The sequence below is a fragment of the Oncorhynchus tshawytscha genome, linkage group LG14 (assembly GCF_018296145.1).
Source record: "Oncorhynchus tshawytscha isolate Ot180627B linkage group LG14, Otsh_v2.0, whole genome shotgun sequence".
NCBI lineage: Eukaryota > Metazoa > Chordata > Actinopteri > Salmoniformes > Salmonidae > Oncorhynchus > Oncorhynchus tshawytscha.
The window spans coordinates 10,395,710-10,413,849 of record NC_056442.1 but is presented as its reverse complement, the minus strand read 5'-3'; the positions used below and the strand labels follow the sequence as shown (position 1 = coordinate 10,413,849).

At 42.1% G+C, this 18,140-nt stretch overlaps 1 protein-coding gene across 1 annotated transcript in view; it reads left to right on the top strand.

The window, feature by feature from the left end:
• The first annotated feature begins 13,760 nt into the window (after positions 1–13,760).
• LOC112266529 (zinc finger protein GLI2) overlaps positions 13,761–18,140 on the top strand; it is an 88,015-nt gene continuing 83,635 nt past the window's right edge. The window contains exon 1 of the mRNA XM_024444086.2: positions 13,761–14,246. The gene's annotated coding sequence lies outside the window, so the exon portion shown is untranslated. The remainder of the gene's footprint in view (positions 14,247–18,140) is intronic.

Genomic DNA, 18,140 nt, shown 5'->3' with positions numbered 1-18,140 from the left:
AAAGAGGCCCAGAGAGCAGGGTGTAATGAGGAGGGTGGGGAGGGAACCCGGCTGTAATTAATACACCTGTCACAAGTAAATATGGGGGCTCTGGGGTCACGGAGCAATTTGTTTAGTCATAGGGGTCTCGAAAACATCACTCCAGAGGTGTACAATGATCCTATTTATGTCAGAGGGGTTCCCCTTGGTACACAGGTACCTAGGGAAACTGTTGAGACACAGGACATTGTGCATTCATGCCCATTAATAACAAGGGGAAACTGTAGGGTTTCTTTCAGGGACTGAAAGAGAAAATGCCATTCTCCGAACAACAATGTTATTGGATTTCAACCAGGGTGACCTCGAGAGATGAACTATCAAGTCTCTCAATAGTTACACGTGTTTTTTCCCCCCTCTCTCACACAAATAGACACGTACACACTGAAAAGTTAGATCAATCAATTATGAAAAAGTTGTCATGAAGGATATTGTTTCCAGGATAAAGCAATGCCCTTTGCACAAGAGTGCTTTAGGGGAGAGTGGGGTAAGTCGAGCCAAAGGGTTAATTGAGCCACCCCTTGTTTCTAGGAAACCATACACAAAATGAATCATGTGACCGAATATTTAGGACGAGGTCATCATTTCATGGAGTGTGTGAAGGAAGAAACCACATGGAAAAAGTGGTAAGCAAGATTGGTCCAAAAAAACGGCTTTTCACAAAGTCAAATGAATTTATTGTGTTATGGGTTTTATGATGCTTCCCACTGGGCACACACTGGTCGAATCAACGTTGTTTCCACGTTATTTCAATGAAATTACATTGAACCAATGTAGAATAGATGTTGAATTGACGTCTTATCTAAACCAAATTAGATAGTTAGAAGATGATTTTATACATCAGTTGGGGTCTATATAAGCTAGAATATGAGGTATTAAACCTCCAGTAGCATGAAAATGCATCCTTGTAGCTGTGTGGGCTAATATTGTCAAAATGTTTGCCTTGGGGTAAGTTGAGCCAATAGCAATGAGGTAAGTTGAGCCACTGGCCACCATAACCCATACCAATGATGATTGCGTTTTGTCCGTTTTATGCTTAATTAATACGCATATTATTTTAGCAATGTGTCATGCATAGGAACTCAAGCCAGTGTATTCGTATTGTCACAGAGCAGACATCGTCGTGTCCTGTGTATACAAATGTAAACCCCTCCCCCTTGAGGTTCTTGAGAGAGCAGCCAAGGAAGCCAGAGAAGGGATGAAGCACATAAGAGCAGCAGCAAGGGGTGAGAAAATAGACTGAAGGGCACTGAAAAGAAGAAGAAAACTAATGATGTGCCGTTGTGAAAGAGAGTCTATGATAGAGACGCAGAGGCACAGAGACCTGCTTCATGGGCTTTAGTAGCCTCACATGTAGAGAACGTGTCTATGATAGAGACGCAGAGGCACAGAGACCTGCTTCATGGGCTTTAGTAGCCTCACATGTAGAGAACGTGTCTATGATAGAGACGCAGAGGCACAGAGACCTGCTTCATGGGCTTTAGTAGCCTCACATGTAGAGAACGTGTCTATGATAGAGACGCAGAGGCACAGAGACCTGCTTCATGGGCTTTAGTAGCCTCACATGTAGAGAACGTGTCTATCATAGAGACGCAGAGGCACAGAGACCTGCTTCATGGGCTTTAGTAGCCTCACATGTAGAGAACGTGTCTATCATAGAGACGCAGAGGCACAGAGACCTGCTTCATGGGCTTTAGTAGCCTCACATGTAGAGAACGTGTCTATGATAGAGACGCAGAGGCACAGAGACCTGCTTCATGGGCTTTAGTAGCCTCACATGTAGAGAACGTGTCTATGAATTGGCACATCGAAACAACATCCCTGTCGCAGACTTAAAGGCTTCAAAATCCTTCTTTAACCTCTCCTCCCCTTCATCTACACTGGTGGAAGTGGATTTCACAAGTGACATCAATAAGGGATCATGGCTTTCATCAGGATTCACCTGGTCAGTCTATGTCATGGAAAGAGCAAGTGTTCTTAATGTTTTGTATTCTCAGTGTATGTCTGAATGTCTATATATTAAAGGCATTCATTTAAGATATACAATATACCCCCCCCCATTCCATCAATTAAACTTTGACCTACCAGCACCTTCCCCTACTGACACAGGACACCATCGCCCACTTACTGGGGTAAGTCAATGAAAGAGGCATTTTTTTTTGGACCACATTTTTTTCAAAACTGTTATGCTTCCGGGTTATTATTTCCGGGGATAAACAACATCCTGAAATATATGTAGATATCTTTGTTAGAAAGAATAATGTATCTCCCTTGATGTAGTGATGCTGAATGTAAAACATGGCTCAACAGTGCACATACAGCGCATTCGGAAAGTATTCAGAGCCCTTGAATTTTATCACATTTTGTTACGTTACAGCCGTATTCTAAAATGGACTAAATGTTTTTTTCATCATCATCAATCTACACACAATACCCCATAATGACAAAGCAAAAACTTTGTTTGCTAATTTATCAAATAAAAAAATTGAAATTTCACATTTACATAAGTATTCAGACCCTTTACTCAGTACTTTGTTGAAGCACCTTTTGGAAGCGATTACAGCCTTGAGTCTTCTTGGGTATGACGCTACATGCTTGGTATACCTGTATTTGGGATGTTTCTCCTATTCTTCTCTGCAGATCCTCTCAAGCTCTGTCAGGTTGGATGGGTAGTGTCACTGCACAGCTATATTCAGATCTCTCCAGAGATGTTCGGTCGGTCGGGTTCAAGTCTGGGCTCTTGCTGAGCCACTCAAGGACATTCAGAGACTTGTCCTGAAGCCACTCCTGCGTTGTCTTGGCTGTGTGCTTAGCTTCATGGTCCTGTTGGAAGGAGAACCTTCGCATAAGTCTGAGGTCCAGAGCGCTCTGGAGCAGGTTTTCATCAAGGATCTCTCTGTAGTTCACTCCGTTCATCTTTCCCTTGATCCTGATTAGTCTCCCAGGCCCTGCTGCTGAAAAACATCCCCACAGCATGATGCTGCCACCACCTTCCTTCGTAAGGATGGACCCAGGTTTCCTCCACATGTGACGCTTGGCATCAAGGCCAAATAGTTCAATCTTGGTTTCATCAGATCAGAGAATCTTGTTTCTCATGATCTGAGAGTCCAAGAGGGCTGTCATGTGCCTTGTATTGAGGAACGGCTTCCGTCTGGCCACTCTACCATAAAGGCCTGATTAGTGGAGTGCTGCAGAGATGGTTGTCCATCTGGAAGGTTCTCCCATCTCCACAGAGGAACTATGGAGCTCTATCAGAGTGCCCATTGGGTTCTTGATCTCCCTGACCATGGCCCTTCTCCCCTGATTGCTCAGTTTGGCTAGGCAGCCAGCTCTAGGAAGAGTCTTGGTGCTTCCAAACTTCTTCCATTTAAGATTGATGGAGGCCACTGTGTTCTTGGAGACATTCAATGCTGCAGACATTTTTTGGTACCCTTCCCGAGGTCTGTGCCTCATCACAATCATGTCTCAGAGCTCTATGGACAATTCCGTTGACCTCATGGCTTGGGTTTTTGCTCTGACATGCACTGTCAGCTGTGGGACAGGTGTGTGCTTTTCCAAATCATATGCAATCAATTGAATTTACCGCAGGTGGACTCCAATCAAGTTGTTGAAACATCTTAAGGATGATCAATGGAAACAGGATGCACCTGAGCTCAATTTCAAGTCTCATAGCAAAGGATCTGAATACTAATGTAAATTAATTTCTGTTCTGTATTTTTTCACTTTGTCATTATGGGGTAATGTGTGTAGATTGATAAGGATAATTTAAAAAATATATATTTTAGAATAAGTCTGTAACGTAACAAAATGTGGAAAAAGTCAAGGGGTCTGAATACTTTTCGATTGCACTGTATGCACTAATTTATTATAATTCTATTTCAATAACATTTCCTAATGCTCCTGTAAATGGATATGAAAAACGTCTCATGAACATGATCATGTTGTGTATCTAGAAATATCATAAATAATCTGTTTCTATCATGACACAGAAGACATCAAGTTCAATGTCTTCTGGTTGCCAAGTGTCCTATGGCTCGTTACTGCTCTCTAGTGTCAATAAAGTTGGCTACAAACTGCTTTTTCTACACAGAGTATTTTTAAATGTATTTAACCAGGCAAGTCAATTAAGAACAAATTCTTATTTACAATGACAGCCAAACCCTAACAATGCTGGGCCAATTGCGCATCGCCCTATGGGAATCCCAATCACGGCTGGTTGTGATACAGCCTGGAATCAAACCAGGGTCTGTAGTGATGCCTCCAGCACTGCGATGCAGTGCCTTAGACCGTTGCGCCACTTAGGAGCGAGCAGACACTCAGGAGCAGAATACAAAACATTAAGAACAGAGTCCATGACAACTGACCAGGTGAATCCAAGTAAAAGCTATGACCCCTTGTTAATGACACTTGTTAAATCCACTTAAATCAGTGTAGATGAAGGGGAGGAAACAGGTTAAAGTAGGATTTTTAAGCCTTGAGACAATTGAGACATGCATTGTGTATGTGTGCCATTCAGAGGGTGAATAGGCAAGACAGAAAATGTAAGTGTCTTTGAATGGGGGGTATCATAGTAGTTGCCAGGTGCTGCTGAGTTTGTCACGCTCAACAATTTCCTGTGTGTCAAGAACTATCCACCACCCAAAGGACATCCAGCCAACTTGACACAACTGTGGGAAGCATTGAAGTCAACATGGGCCAGCATCCCTGTGGAACACTTACGACACCTTGTAGAGTCCATGCCCCTGATGAATTGAGGCTGTTCTGAGGGCAAAAGGTGTTCCTAATGTTTGGTGTTTATGGCCAATTATAGCCACATACTAAATTGTTTTGATGTATAGTAAGCCTCTCTATACTTCAATCCAGTAATCAACAAAAGGTTTCTATTTGGGGCGGCAGGGTAGCCTAGTGGTTAGAGCATTAGACTAGTAACAGGAAGGCGGCATGTTCAAATCCCCAAACTGACAAGGCACAAATCTGTACTTCTGCCCCTGAACAGGCAGTTAACCCACTGTTCCTAGACCATCATTGAAAATAAACATTTGTTCTTAACTGACTTGCCTAGTAAAATAAAGAAATAAACTGTAAGTCCTTGCAGTTAAACTTTTGGGTTTACCTTGTGATAGCATCATTGGTGGTCATGCTATGATGGCTAGCTGTTGGATGGGCCTCAGACCATCGCTAAAGCCAACTCAGATCTCCATAAATTCTCCTTAATAGAGTCAACGACTCTTAACTATTAGACTATCCCTAAGGGTTGACAGAGAGAGGCACTGTCTGAAAAGCTTAAATTAAAGACTTTTTCAATGTATAGTTTGTAGTATTATTATGCCTACATGATGAAACAGTTTGCTTTATATACGCACCAGTGTGATGAGCATTATTTTGTTAGTTTGATTATTTACTTTAAATCGCTCAGTGTAAAATACTTGTACTACACTAAACTTATTGAGTTATGTCTCCCCCTGCAGCTCAAAATAATGCAATACCAGTGATGCCTAGTGTGAAGAGACAGGTGCAATTTGGTGCATTCCTGCATGTGGGCATTCCTGTATCTGCAGGAACCCCTCTTTATACTAGCTTTTTTAAGCTGGACTCCGGTACACAGACGGGAGGCGGGGGGCACTCCAGTAGGTGGCGGTAATGCACCATAACGTTGGATGCCAATCGCCGATAAACCCCACAGAAGAAGAAGAGGCACTGGCAGGCCGTGCTTTCCCGCAGTTCTGTTAACAACGGCGAGGGCAGATGTTTGGCAGACGGAAGCAAAGGACAGCCGGAAGCAAAGCACAGTGTCCTTTGCTTCCACCTGCCGAACACCTGGCCTCGGCGTCGTTCAGAGAACTGTGTTTGATAGCTAGGACTCCGGTAAACAGCAGGAGGGAGGCAGGGGTGACACCGGTAGCTAGCTAGCTAGGACACGGGTAGGCAGTGTCCTTCGCCACCCAAAAACTCTGATAATACTTTGATTTTCCTTTATGACCCACATTTGAATTGCATCGACAATCAGGGGAAATCCAGAAAATCTAAATGCCACAAAAGCGTGATGATGTCGTGCTCGGGGGGTGTTCATGCAGGAACCAATGGGATGCAAGAACGCCCCAAATTGCGGGCCGCAATCACACACTACTGGGGGTGAAGATTTTTTTTAAAACATTACAAGTTTGGATACGTTGCGGTGAAACTGCCACAGTTGTTTGTGATATTACAACAACGAAACGACTTCAAACAACAATCACGGTCTTGCTCCCTCGGACATCACTGCACATGCCACAGAACAGCAGAGTGTGTACTACTCCTATTCAAAAACAATAACAAATGTGCCTGGGGTGACCAGTGGCAACGTTTCACCTTTCACAGATCCCAGCTTTAATTATGCAGTTCTACAAAACACTACACTATTACATTACACTCAGAGCACCACCAAGAAGTGCCCTACCCAATACCCTGAAGTACGAAAATGAGGTAGCCTGGTGGAGTCTGCAGCCAAGCTCTAAGGGCTCACAGTGGAGTCTGACTGGATTTGGGGAGACTCATACTCACAGCAGTGTGTCTGTAGAGTGATGTCACAGGGTCAGCTCTGCCGCCGAAAGGATTCCTGATGCTGTGAGCCTCTGAGGACGTGCAACTCTCCTCTCAACAATGAGCAGCCGGAAGACCTCCCACTGCTGCGTGGAAGCCGTATCCCCACGTCGGCCCCGCACAATGACCAGCGACCTGTCTTCCTCTTCAGGCTTTAATCCCCTTTCTCTCCCCCGGGTCGTTCCCTCGCCGTGGATTCGCCTTGCACCATTCAGGGCCTGGCCCTTTCCACCGCCACAGCCTGCGATGCAGCTAGCTTGGCGCTAATAACAATGGCGCTAATAACGCCAGCGAGTTTCCCATCCCTAAAACAAGGCTCTGTCAAATGGCCCGCGGTTCAAGTTCTGTGTCCTGTGTCTGCTCAACAGAAGAGCTGCTTGTTGATATCAAAGAAAGAGAGAGAGGGAGAGAGAGAGGGCTTTTCTGAATGAATGCAGGGGAATGGCAATTGAATAAATGAAGACAAAATGAAACAATGAGGCGTTTATTGCTTTCCTGAATGTGACAAATAAACACTTATTGAATTAGCAGCACACAGGCCTAAACCTGGGACAGAATAGAGAGGAGGGAGTTCACTGGAAGCTCTGGGCAGGCAGGCCTTTTACTGAGTGTTTATGCGGGCAGGACAAGGACTGGAACGTCTTAGTCCACTGAGATGTGACTGGACCTAAACAAAAGGACTCATCTGGATCACTTAAGTGTGACCTTCCCTTTTCCCTGATCCAGTGTGGTGTCTCAGACTCTCAGTCAGGATAACAACAGTGACATGGATTGTCTGGTGGTCGCTGGTTCTCACACTGAAACACGTGTATGCAACGGGATGAGACAAGTGGTCCAGCGTGTTGCCAATGCATGTGAATGAATAAGCAGCCTTTAGGGTGTCAAAGAGAAACAGACACTCTGTAGTACCAGGAACAAAAGAGCACATAAGAGTGGCTGAGTCCATCAAGAGGTCGGCAACAGGTGAACATGATGCCACCATCAATCTATGCATGTGATCATGGTTCCTTTCTAGGCGTCTTCTTAGGTTCCTGCCTTTCTAGGGAGTTTTTCCTAGCCACTATACTGCTACATCTGCATTGCTTGCTGTTTGGGGTTTTAGGCTGGGTTTCTGAATAGCACTTTGTGATATCTGCTGATGTAAAAAAAAAAGAAGAAGAAGAAAAGTGCTTTATAAATCAATTTGATTGATTGATCATTATAAAACTACTGGCTGAGAATGTTATCATGGATATATATATACAGTGAGGCATAAAGGTATTTAGTCAGCAACCGATTGTGCAAGTTCTCCCACTTAAAAAGAAGAGAGAGGCCTGTAATTTTCATCATAGGTACACTTCATCTATGACAGACAAAATGAGGGAAAAAAATCCAGAAAATAACATTGTAGGATCTTTTATGAATTTATTTGCAAATTATGGTGGAAAATAAGGATTGCCTCACTGTATTTTACTAGGCAAGTCAGTTAAGAACAAATTCTTATTTTCAATGACAGCTTAGGAACAGAGGGTTAACTGCCTGTTCAGAGGCAGAACAACAGATCTGTACCTTATCAGCACAGGGATTTGAACTTGATTTGAACCTTTTTCTTACTAGTCCAACACTCTAACCACTAGGCTACCCTGCCACCCCATATGACAGCCACAATACTCTAAGACAGTCCATACCTCAAACTATGGTGTTCAAGTATGTTTAAACAAACAGAAATGCCACTGAAAATGCCTGGTGGTTACCGACACAGTACATACACAAGAACTAAAACGTTGTCCTACTTGGTGCTGGTCGAAGATACAGTACGAATGACAAAGTGCCATCTCACGAGTACAACGTCACAGAATAAAACAGTTCATACAGTAGTCCCCATCTTGTCCCTGCAGACTGCAGCCTCAATCTGGTCTAGCAGGCTGAAAGAGAAGACAGAAGGACAGGAGACAGAGTGTGTGTGTGACAGAGCCCAGGCCAGCCAGGCTGAGTCAGTCAGTCGGTGTGTCAGCACCCATTGTCTCTGGTCTCACTGGGCTGGGCCTGCCGTCCCTTGTCCTCGTCCCTCAGAGTGGCAGCTCAGCCCGTCCTGGCGTGGCGCCAGCAGGCACACTCAAGGGGGAAAACAGAGAGTGCTCTCTGTGATCTGTGGGAACTGTATTGCTGGCAGGAAGCTGAATAGATGATGGCAGCGGAGGGCATACTCCTTTCACACCCCTGAGGACACCAATGCGGCATTTGTGTCTTTGTTGCTGAACGCCCTGATCCGGAGGTTTTGTAAGAATAAATCTGAATCCGAGGTTGAGATTTCTGTGCATAATGTGTATTAGTAGTCTGAGCATCATGATCTAATACAAAATACATCATGAACGTGTGCTAATTGCATTCTACTTTACAAAAGAGGACAGAACAGAGAAAAAATATACTGGACAGTGAAGGTTGTATTCATTCCTTGTGTCTTTGAAGCACCTTGAAGAGAATGTACCCATTCAGCAGATTTCACTATTCTGTATCTGGTTTTCACAGTGACGTAACATCATCCCACCCTGGTGAAATGATACCACACAATCAAATGGTACTGTGCTGTGGGTTTGCTGCATGGTGGATCAATCTCAATCCTGTGCCAGCGTTAAGGTCAACAGTGTGGCTCACTTATAACAAACATGGCTGAGTCTGGGCTCTTAATCAATTACCATGGAAAATGTACAGGTCACCTGGGGTCAAGTAAGACAGGGTGTTATTCATGCAGCCTGGCCAGGCAGCATATCTGATACAAAACACAGGCGTGTGTGTATGTGTGTGTCTGTCAGGGGCACAAAGAAACCTCTGCGGATATTAAAGGTCAGAGGTCATCTAGCATGTGATCAGGATCTAAGGTTACTGAAGACTAAACTCTACCCATCCATCAGGTAAATTAGCCAAGATTCATTACAGATTTACATCTTTGATCACAGATCCACCATTATTTCATTTAATTGCCATTTTTCTATGTGAATTGGAACATTTAGTAAACGTGTTTAAAGAACTGAAGTTATCTTCTGAATACCCACTTTAAAATGTCCAATGATGTCATTCAAATTGCAGCAACCGTACATGAACTTCACTGTACTGTACACCTATTGCCATTAGTGTCCTTTCTCTGTGTACTGTGAGTGATTGTAATACCACTAGATGGAGACTTACTAAAGGATTTCAGGGACTATTCAGTTCATAGAACTTATAATAGTCTGTCTGGATTCCTGCTGCATTACTAAGATAGTTCATCTAACCCTTTCACCCTCTCACCATGGCTTCCAAAAATGATCACTCTAGGCTACCATAATGGACAGTGCCTTCGGAAAGTATTCAGACCCCTTGACTTGTTCCACATTTTGTTAGGTTATAGCCTTACTCTAAAATGGATTCAATAGTTTTTTCCTCTCAGCAATCTACACACAATACCCCATAATGACAAAAGCAAAAGCAGGATTTTAAAGATTTGTGCTAATATATTGAAAATAAAAAACAGAAACCTTTACTCAGTACTTTTTAGAAGCACTTTTGGCAGCAATTACAGCCTGGAATCTTCTTGGGTATGACACTACAAGCTTGGCACACCTGCATTTGGGGAGTTTCTCCCATTCTTCTCTGCAGATCCTCTCAAGCTCTGTCAGGTTGGATTCGGAGTGTTGCTGCACAGCTATTTTCAGGTCTCTCCAGTGATGTTCGATCGGGTTCAAATCCGGGCTCTGGCTGGGCCACTCAAGGACATTCAGAGACTTGTCCCAAAACCACTCCTGGATTGTCTTGGCTGTGTGCTTAGGGTTGTTGTCCTGTTGGAAGGTGATCCTTCGCCCCAGTCTGAGGTCCAGAGTGCTCTGGAACAAGTTTTCATCAAGGATCTCTCTGTACTTTTCATCTTTGCCTCGATCCTGACTAGTCTCCCAGTCTCTGCCACTGGAAAACACCCCCACAGCATGATGATGCCACCACCATACTTCACCATAGAGATTATGCCAGGTTTCCTCCAGACTGGACACTTGGCTTTCAGGCCAATGTGTTGAATCTTGGTTTCATCAGACCAGAGAATCTTATTTCTCATGGTCTGAGAGTTCTGTAGTTGCCCTTTAGCAAACTCCAAGCGGGCTGTCATGTGCCTTTTACTGAGGAGTGGCTTCCGTCTGGCCACTCTACCATAAAGGCCTGATTGGTGGAGTGCTGCAGAGATGGTTGTTCTTCTGGAAGGTTCTTCCACAGAGGAACTCCAGAGCTCTGTCAGTGACCATCGGGTTCTTGGTAACCTCCCGATTGCTCAGTTTTGCCAGACAACCAGCTCTAGGAAGAGTCTTGGTGGTTCCAAATTTCTTCCATTTAAGAACGATGGAGGCCACTGTGTTCTTAGGGACCTTCAATGCTGCAGAAATGTTTTAGAACTCTTTCCCAGATCTGTGCGTCGACACAATCCTGTCACGGAGCTCCACGGACAATTAATTCGACCTCATGACTTTCCTTTTGCTTTGACATGCACTGTCTTCATCCACTGTCAACTGTAGGACAGGTGTGTGCCTTTCCAAATCATGTCCAATCAATTGAATTTATCACAGGTGGACTCCAATCAAGTTGCAGAAACATCTCGAGGATGCGCAATGGAAACATGATGCACCTGAGTCCAATTTTCGAGTCTCATAGCAAAGGGTCTGAATTCCTTATGTAAATAAGGTATTTATGGTTTTTATACATTTGCAAAATTTCTTAAAACCTGTTTTTGCTTTGTCGTTATGGGGTATTGTGTGTAGATTGCTGAGGATTTGTTTTTATTTAATCCATTTTAAAATAAGGTTGTAAACATAACAAAATGTGGGAAAAGTCAAGGGGTCTGAATACTTTCCGAATGCACTGTAATAATAATATATTCCATTTAGCAGACACTTTTATCCAAAGCGACTAACTCTAATGGGTGTATACATTTGAATTGCACCCACTACTGGCATTGCAAGCGCCGTGCTCTTCCAACTGAGCAACAGAGGACCAGATACTGAAGCAGTAGTAACGCACTCAAGAACAGAAATATGGTTCATGAATATCTCAGTAAGGGTCAACGTATCAACAACAGGAGACTTACTGCCGCTACGTGGTGTAATATGGAAGAAACGTCAGTAATTAAATTGAATCGTGCGGTGCTAGAAACCATTTTTGCTCACCGTCCTCATTGTCATATTGTTTTCCAATACATGCTAAAAAAACCCACAAATGAACGGACTTTGAAAACCCACAGCTGCACGCAACATTGACCTCATTGGCTCTATCTGTATACAGGAGGCGGTGGTGCTGTTTTAGGAATGTGTGAGATCATACGGAAAAATCTCACAAGTATGATCTCACAATAACTTCACTGTGCAACCATCAACCACACCCCGACTCTGACACCTCTTTGCCTCTTCCCTCCCAAGGCCTCTACCCCTCCTCTCTCTTGATTTTCTTTTCTTCTGATGACAGGATGCCAAGATACTCATTAAAATTCCTGTCTTTACGACCTTCTGGCACAAGAACAAGGCCCGAAAGTCCCTTGGTACTTGGTGAACAAACCTTTAAAAACAGTCATGGACACACAGTGCACTGCTATGGCCTCTATATGAGTTCTAAAGTAGGCCCTGTGGGTTGTAGAATGCACCGATCTCTACCATGATGGATGGGGTTACTTAGAATACATTGCATTTGATTTCAAATGTTCTGCACTGTAAACTACCGGAGGCTCTAATTGCCTAAGGTAGACAGACCTATTGACAGCTTTCTAAATGTCTTTGTCCATGCAAGTTATCCATCGTTCCACTAGATGTCATTGTTTTATATGAAATGACCATATTCAGCTTTGCTACTGGACTATTGGTTAAATATATCAATTGGTTAACATATTAATATATTTTTTTTAAGAATGCGGTATGAAGGTAGCCTAGTGGTAGCCTAGCCTAGGGGTTAGAGCGTTGCGCCGCGCCGCGCCGCGCCAGTAACCGAAAGGTTGCTGGATCGAATCTCCAAGCTAACAACAACAACAAAAAAGCTGTCGTTCTGCACCTGAACAAGGCACTTAACCCACTGTTCCCCGGTAGGTTGTCACTGTAAATAAGAATGTGTTCTTAACGGACTTGCCTGGTTAAATAAAGTGACAGACCGTAGGCCTACCTGTATGCTTGTTTTTGGAACACTGACTGAATTTGAGACTGGAACTCGTCTGAATGGTTAGACAGGAAAAGGGCCCGTTCTGTGCTGTCTGCAGCAATCACGGCAGTTACTGGAAAATATGTCAATGACCACCAGGCCTATACACAATAAATACAGTTCTGCCATGTAAATAATAACATTTCAATGGTCTAAGAAGGGATGGACATCATACAATTTGAGTTAGAATCAATTCTAGAAATTACATAAGCCTATATTCTCCAAATGTCCAATATCTTTAGTTCGATTGATTAATAACTGCTCAACAAAAACATAATCCAATCACAGGTGCTCTAGAGAATTGGGATAGACAACATGCCGTGGATGGATATGATTGTCAAAATGAATACATTATTAATAAATTATAGTAAGACTAAATACCTATGGCATACATTAGGGTAATTATCTTGTTATGGCAGATTTTTGTTTCTTGGCTCCAATATTCCAAATAGGTATTAATGATCATATTTGTTATAATTTATGTAATTAATTGAATGAATCGTTAAATGGGGCTACACACGTTTCAGTGTCTGCACTTCGAGGTAATAAGAAGGGATGGAATTCGGGCGGTAAGGACGTTGGTTGTTTACTGTTGAGGATAAAAACATTGCAGACATTTCAGCACACAAAATGACTGAAGTTTGTTCATTTATCTAAATGTAATGTTATTATTATGCAATTATTTCGTATTTTTAAGTCATATTTACACATACAATATCCTACACATACAAACCCTAGTCTAATATGTTTTAAATATATACGTATAAGTATATTTTAAACATGTCTATTTTAATTGGCTGAGACACTAAAACCTTATGGGGAGCTTGGATGCAGGTCAAACTCTTAATATTAAACAATGGTGAAACTTTACACAACTTTTCCCTAAACCTTGAGCCTTAGTTGGTTTGGCTAGCCCGGCCCATCTGGTACAGCAAATGGTAATACTCACCGGAGAGCTAGCGAGGAGTGAGAGAAGAGAGAGAGGGGGGAGAGAGAGAGAACCAGATTGAAAACATACCAGCCTGGCGTCTCAATACCACATTTCTGACGAAGAACGAACCACCCTCAAACCTTTTAGACCTCTTCAGGCTACAAAGTTCGATATCGTGCAATGTTTCCTTAGTAAGGGAGGATCGATTTCAAAAACTTGTTTCGTTTATTCTCGGTGATGGATTGTAAAAAGTTGAGTCGACACACATAAAGTCTTACGGTGAACTTTATGAGAAGTTGGGAAGAGGCATGTAGTTAGTCTTGATCGTGTTTAGGCTACTAGAATATAACTTATGGATTTCATCCTTGCATTGGAGGGAGTTTGTTACTTCTTGCTTTTTGACCGAGAAAGTTTGACCTAACGGTAATCTTCGATCGCGTTGCTTGTACAGAACTAGTGGGCAAACAGAACCGAGGGAGACGCACCGGGTCAGACCATACCGACCACAGGCATCACCACTGAGGTAGGTGGACTGGACATGCATGTGATGAACTCTGGAAATCATATTTCTTATTCATTATTAGAATATTATTCTTATTGTGAATAGGCTAGTCAATCATTTGAAATATTCATTTCAGTGCAAATTTGAAATTGTTACTTTGAATTGCCTAAAAGGGTATTTAAAACGTAACCTATTAAAATAGCGTTTTCTTTGGAATGTTGACCATACAGAATAAATACAAAACTATGAAAAGTGTGAACATGAATCATATAGATATAGACAAAACGTCCCATTCGGAGTTACTTGAAACATCTCCACTTTCAACTTAACTGACTTCACATTGGAATGTCACAAACGCTGCGCTGCAACTTGATCTATTTGTCAGTAGATGCGCTCAGAGCTGTGCACGAGACATCATAGCCCTATGGTCGCATAGCGAGAATCCTTAATTGCTACATTCAAAAATGTACTTGTATTTTTTTTAATGATATACCCATTGATTTTTGAAGAATCTAAATTTAGTTCAACTGTCGTACCCCATCATAACCCCAAATATAAGCTTGTTTTAGTCCAATATTTAGTCCTTATATTTGTAAATCATGTAAATGTAAACAAACGCTGTAAAACCTCAGAACATGGTTCAAACTATCATTTTGACATCATGGATGGTCAGTCCTTGCATCCATCGCTGTGTATATGAATTTGAGCGTGGTTACATGTCTCCAGGCCCATCCCTCAGCTTTTTACCAAAACAGAGTCTGGATGTTCGCTTTGTTATTGTTTCAATGAAGGATTCTAGCTTTAACTTGAGCTTTCGTGACTTTAGCCTACTTGATTGAAAGAGACCCTTCCTAAATCCCCTGAATCTGAAAGGTATACAACTAGCAGAAAATGTGTGTGTTTACTACTGAGAGTCATTAGCAGTCACACTCAATGCAGAAAATCTACATTGCTGTGCATTTCAATGGATGCAATTCATATTCATTGTTAATGTTTCCCTGGTGTGTTATTAATGTGTGAATAAATTACAATCAAAACATGAAACAACATTTGAAGATGCATTTGCTAATAGTCTTGTTTTTATTTGAGAGAAAATAAGTTAGGGGTGCTTGTTAATAGAGATAAGCATTATAATCGAAATGTACGAAGATGAGTAATATCAAAAAAGGTTCTAAATGAATCAATACCTTCCTCTAATATGTTACCACTCTCTGTTTCCAAACAGAGTTGGTTCTGGCCTGGGACGTGTGTGTGTTTTTACGTGAATGTCCTGTTGGTTGGTTTAGTTCATTTGCACTAGAAAAAAAGTTTTAGGGCATTTTCTATTGTGCAGAATGAAGAGTTCCAGCAGTCAGGCAGCGAAGAGTTGAAAAGGTTTAAAGAAATGATGGGCCTTTCACATTATTCAAAGGGGACTGAGGCTTGGGGCTGCGGTCATCAACCTACCCCCACTTTCATCTCAGCCTCTCAAATGGCATCGTATCCAGCCCTGGTCAAAAGCAGTGCACTGGATAGGGAATATGGTGTCATTTGGGACATGGACACTCACCAAGCAGAGCCATTCTGCAGACGTTTTCACACCGCTGGCCCACTCCACGAATGCCTTTAATTGATTCTGCTAGCTTTTCTCTTCTCCAGAGAACGCAGACAAAAAGAGAGGGACTTACTGGTTTCTTAAGTGTTTGAAAAAGTGGAATAGAAGTTGAGTCTAGTATTCAGGAGAGAGAGAGGAGCAGGGGAGATGCCTGGATGAAAAGTGAGTCAAACTCCCCACTGAGAGGATTGAAAAGTATCTTATCCCCATAAACAAGAACACAGCACCAATTAAGTTATCTGGCCTAGGAAATCATTCAGGCAAAGGAAAGGAAATGCCACTGGCTAAACACTAGAAATAACAGGCTGGTTAAGGCTTAAACCGTTTGCATTACCATGTAGTGAAATAAGCTTTCCAATTGGATGCTACCTTATTCTTATTTCTGCCTGTTTGAAAAGATGAGAAATTACTCTGAGATACCTACAGTATATATGGTTATCGTTAATTTTATTCAAATGTTAAATGCTATCTGATGTCCAACTGTTAAGAAGTGGGAATTTACAATCAAACTACACTAAATCACATCACATGACTAACCCCATCCCTCTCTCAAATCAAATGAAATGTTATTTGTCACAAGCTTCGTAAACAACAGGTGTAGACTAACAGTGAAATGCTTACTTACTCTCCCCTCCCCTCTCTCTCTCTCTCGCTCTCTCTCTCTCTCCCTCTCTCTCCCTCAGAGGTTCCCTTCTTCCCACACAGCAAAGAGTAGTAATTGCTGCCATACCCTCCATAAAACTAATATTTTGGTTTGTTCAGAGAGGCCCCTGACCACAGCAGTCTGCCCTGGAGGCTGTGTGTGTGTGTGTGTGTGTGTGTGTGTGTGTGTGTGTGTGTGTGTGTGTGTGTGTGTGTGTGTGTGTGTGTGTGTGTGTGTGTGTGTGTGTGTGTGTGTGTGTGTGTGTGTGTGTGTGTGTGCACTATGGCTCTATCGACAAAGGCAGCATTAACTGTCTCTGTCCTAAGGGGACAACACTAGAACCACTAAAAAACAGTGGCTCACCTCACATATTTCTTATGGCACAGTCCTTATGGATTACATCATGTGAAGTGAGTCGATTTTGTCAGGTTGTGTAAACTATGCTTTCCTCTGTTTCAGAGGGAAAACTCTGACCGCAAAGTTTCAAACTGTCAGTTTTAATACCATGAATTTTCACCTTTGTGTAAATGGTATTATACCGTTATCCAGCTTGGTTGTTTCTACAGCTTTGGCTCAGACAAAGGCGTGAACATTGTTGTTGTACTATGTTGTACTCTCAACACCACATCACATCTGGCTCAGGTCAAACCAATTGCTATCTTTGGAGGGAATTTGAATATTAATCAAACTTTGTTTAATTCCATTGTTTAACTTAGCCTCCATCAACTATTTATCTGCTCGTTACACTGCCTTGTCTAATATAAGTTTTCTTTCATTTGAAAAAATGTTATTTAAAAAAAAGAGGCCAATATCCCAGCCGGCACATAACGTTCTGAGAACCATATGTTTCTTAGAGCTTGGTGAGCGTGTGGTTGTCCTATGGTTATTTTGCGTACAATCTTCCCACAATGTTCTGTGAATGGTGCAGGGTGCCCAGCTAGTGCATAACATTCATGTTTCTTAGGTGTGAATTTCAGTACTTCAGCATAACTTTTCTTACATGTTTCCTTATGGTTCTATTTAAGGAATGTTCTCAAATTGTTCCGAGAACATTCCTGTGCGGCAATTTGAGTAATTCAGCATAGCGATTTCTATAGGTTTCGTCATGGTTTTATTTAAAGTCATGGTCTCAGAACATTTAGAAAATGTTCCATGAAAACCACAAGAAAACGTTAGTGTCATTCAAAGAACATTCTAAGAATGTTATTTAAAACATTTACTTTCCGTTCTCAGCGTAAACAAATCTCTCTCTATCCTCTATCTTGTTAAATGTGTTCAGGAGTGTTGGCCACGCCCACTAATTGGCCACACTTGATCTTATAAGTGCTTGTTTCCTTTGAAATGAGGTCTGTTTGAATAGACAAAAATGACCAGCTCTGTATGAGTAAAAAAAAACACATGGCATGCTAGCTGAAGATAATAGGTTCGAATCTCCCTGAAACCGTTCCACAATTTAAAAAAATACATGTGTTTGCATGATTAATACTTAAGCAGATTAATTTCTGTCAGAGATCAAAACTGTTAGCTCAAGTTAGCAGTATTTTTAAGTCTTATTGAACATCTTCTAAGAACGTTAAATGATTATCTTCAAATAACCAATAATATTCGTTCTCAGAACATGAATAAAACCTCCCAGGAAAACCTTCAGGGAACCACCGTAAAATGTTCCAAGAACTTC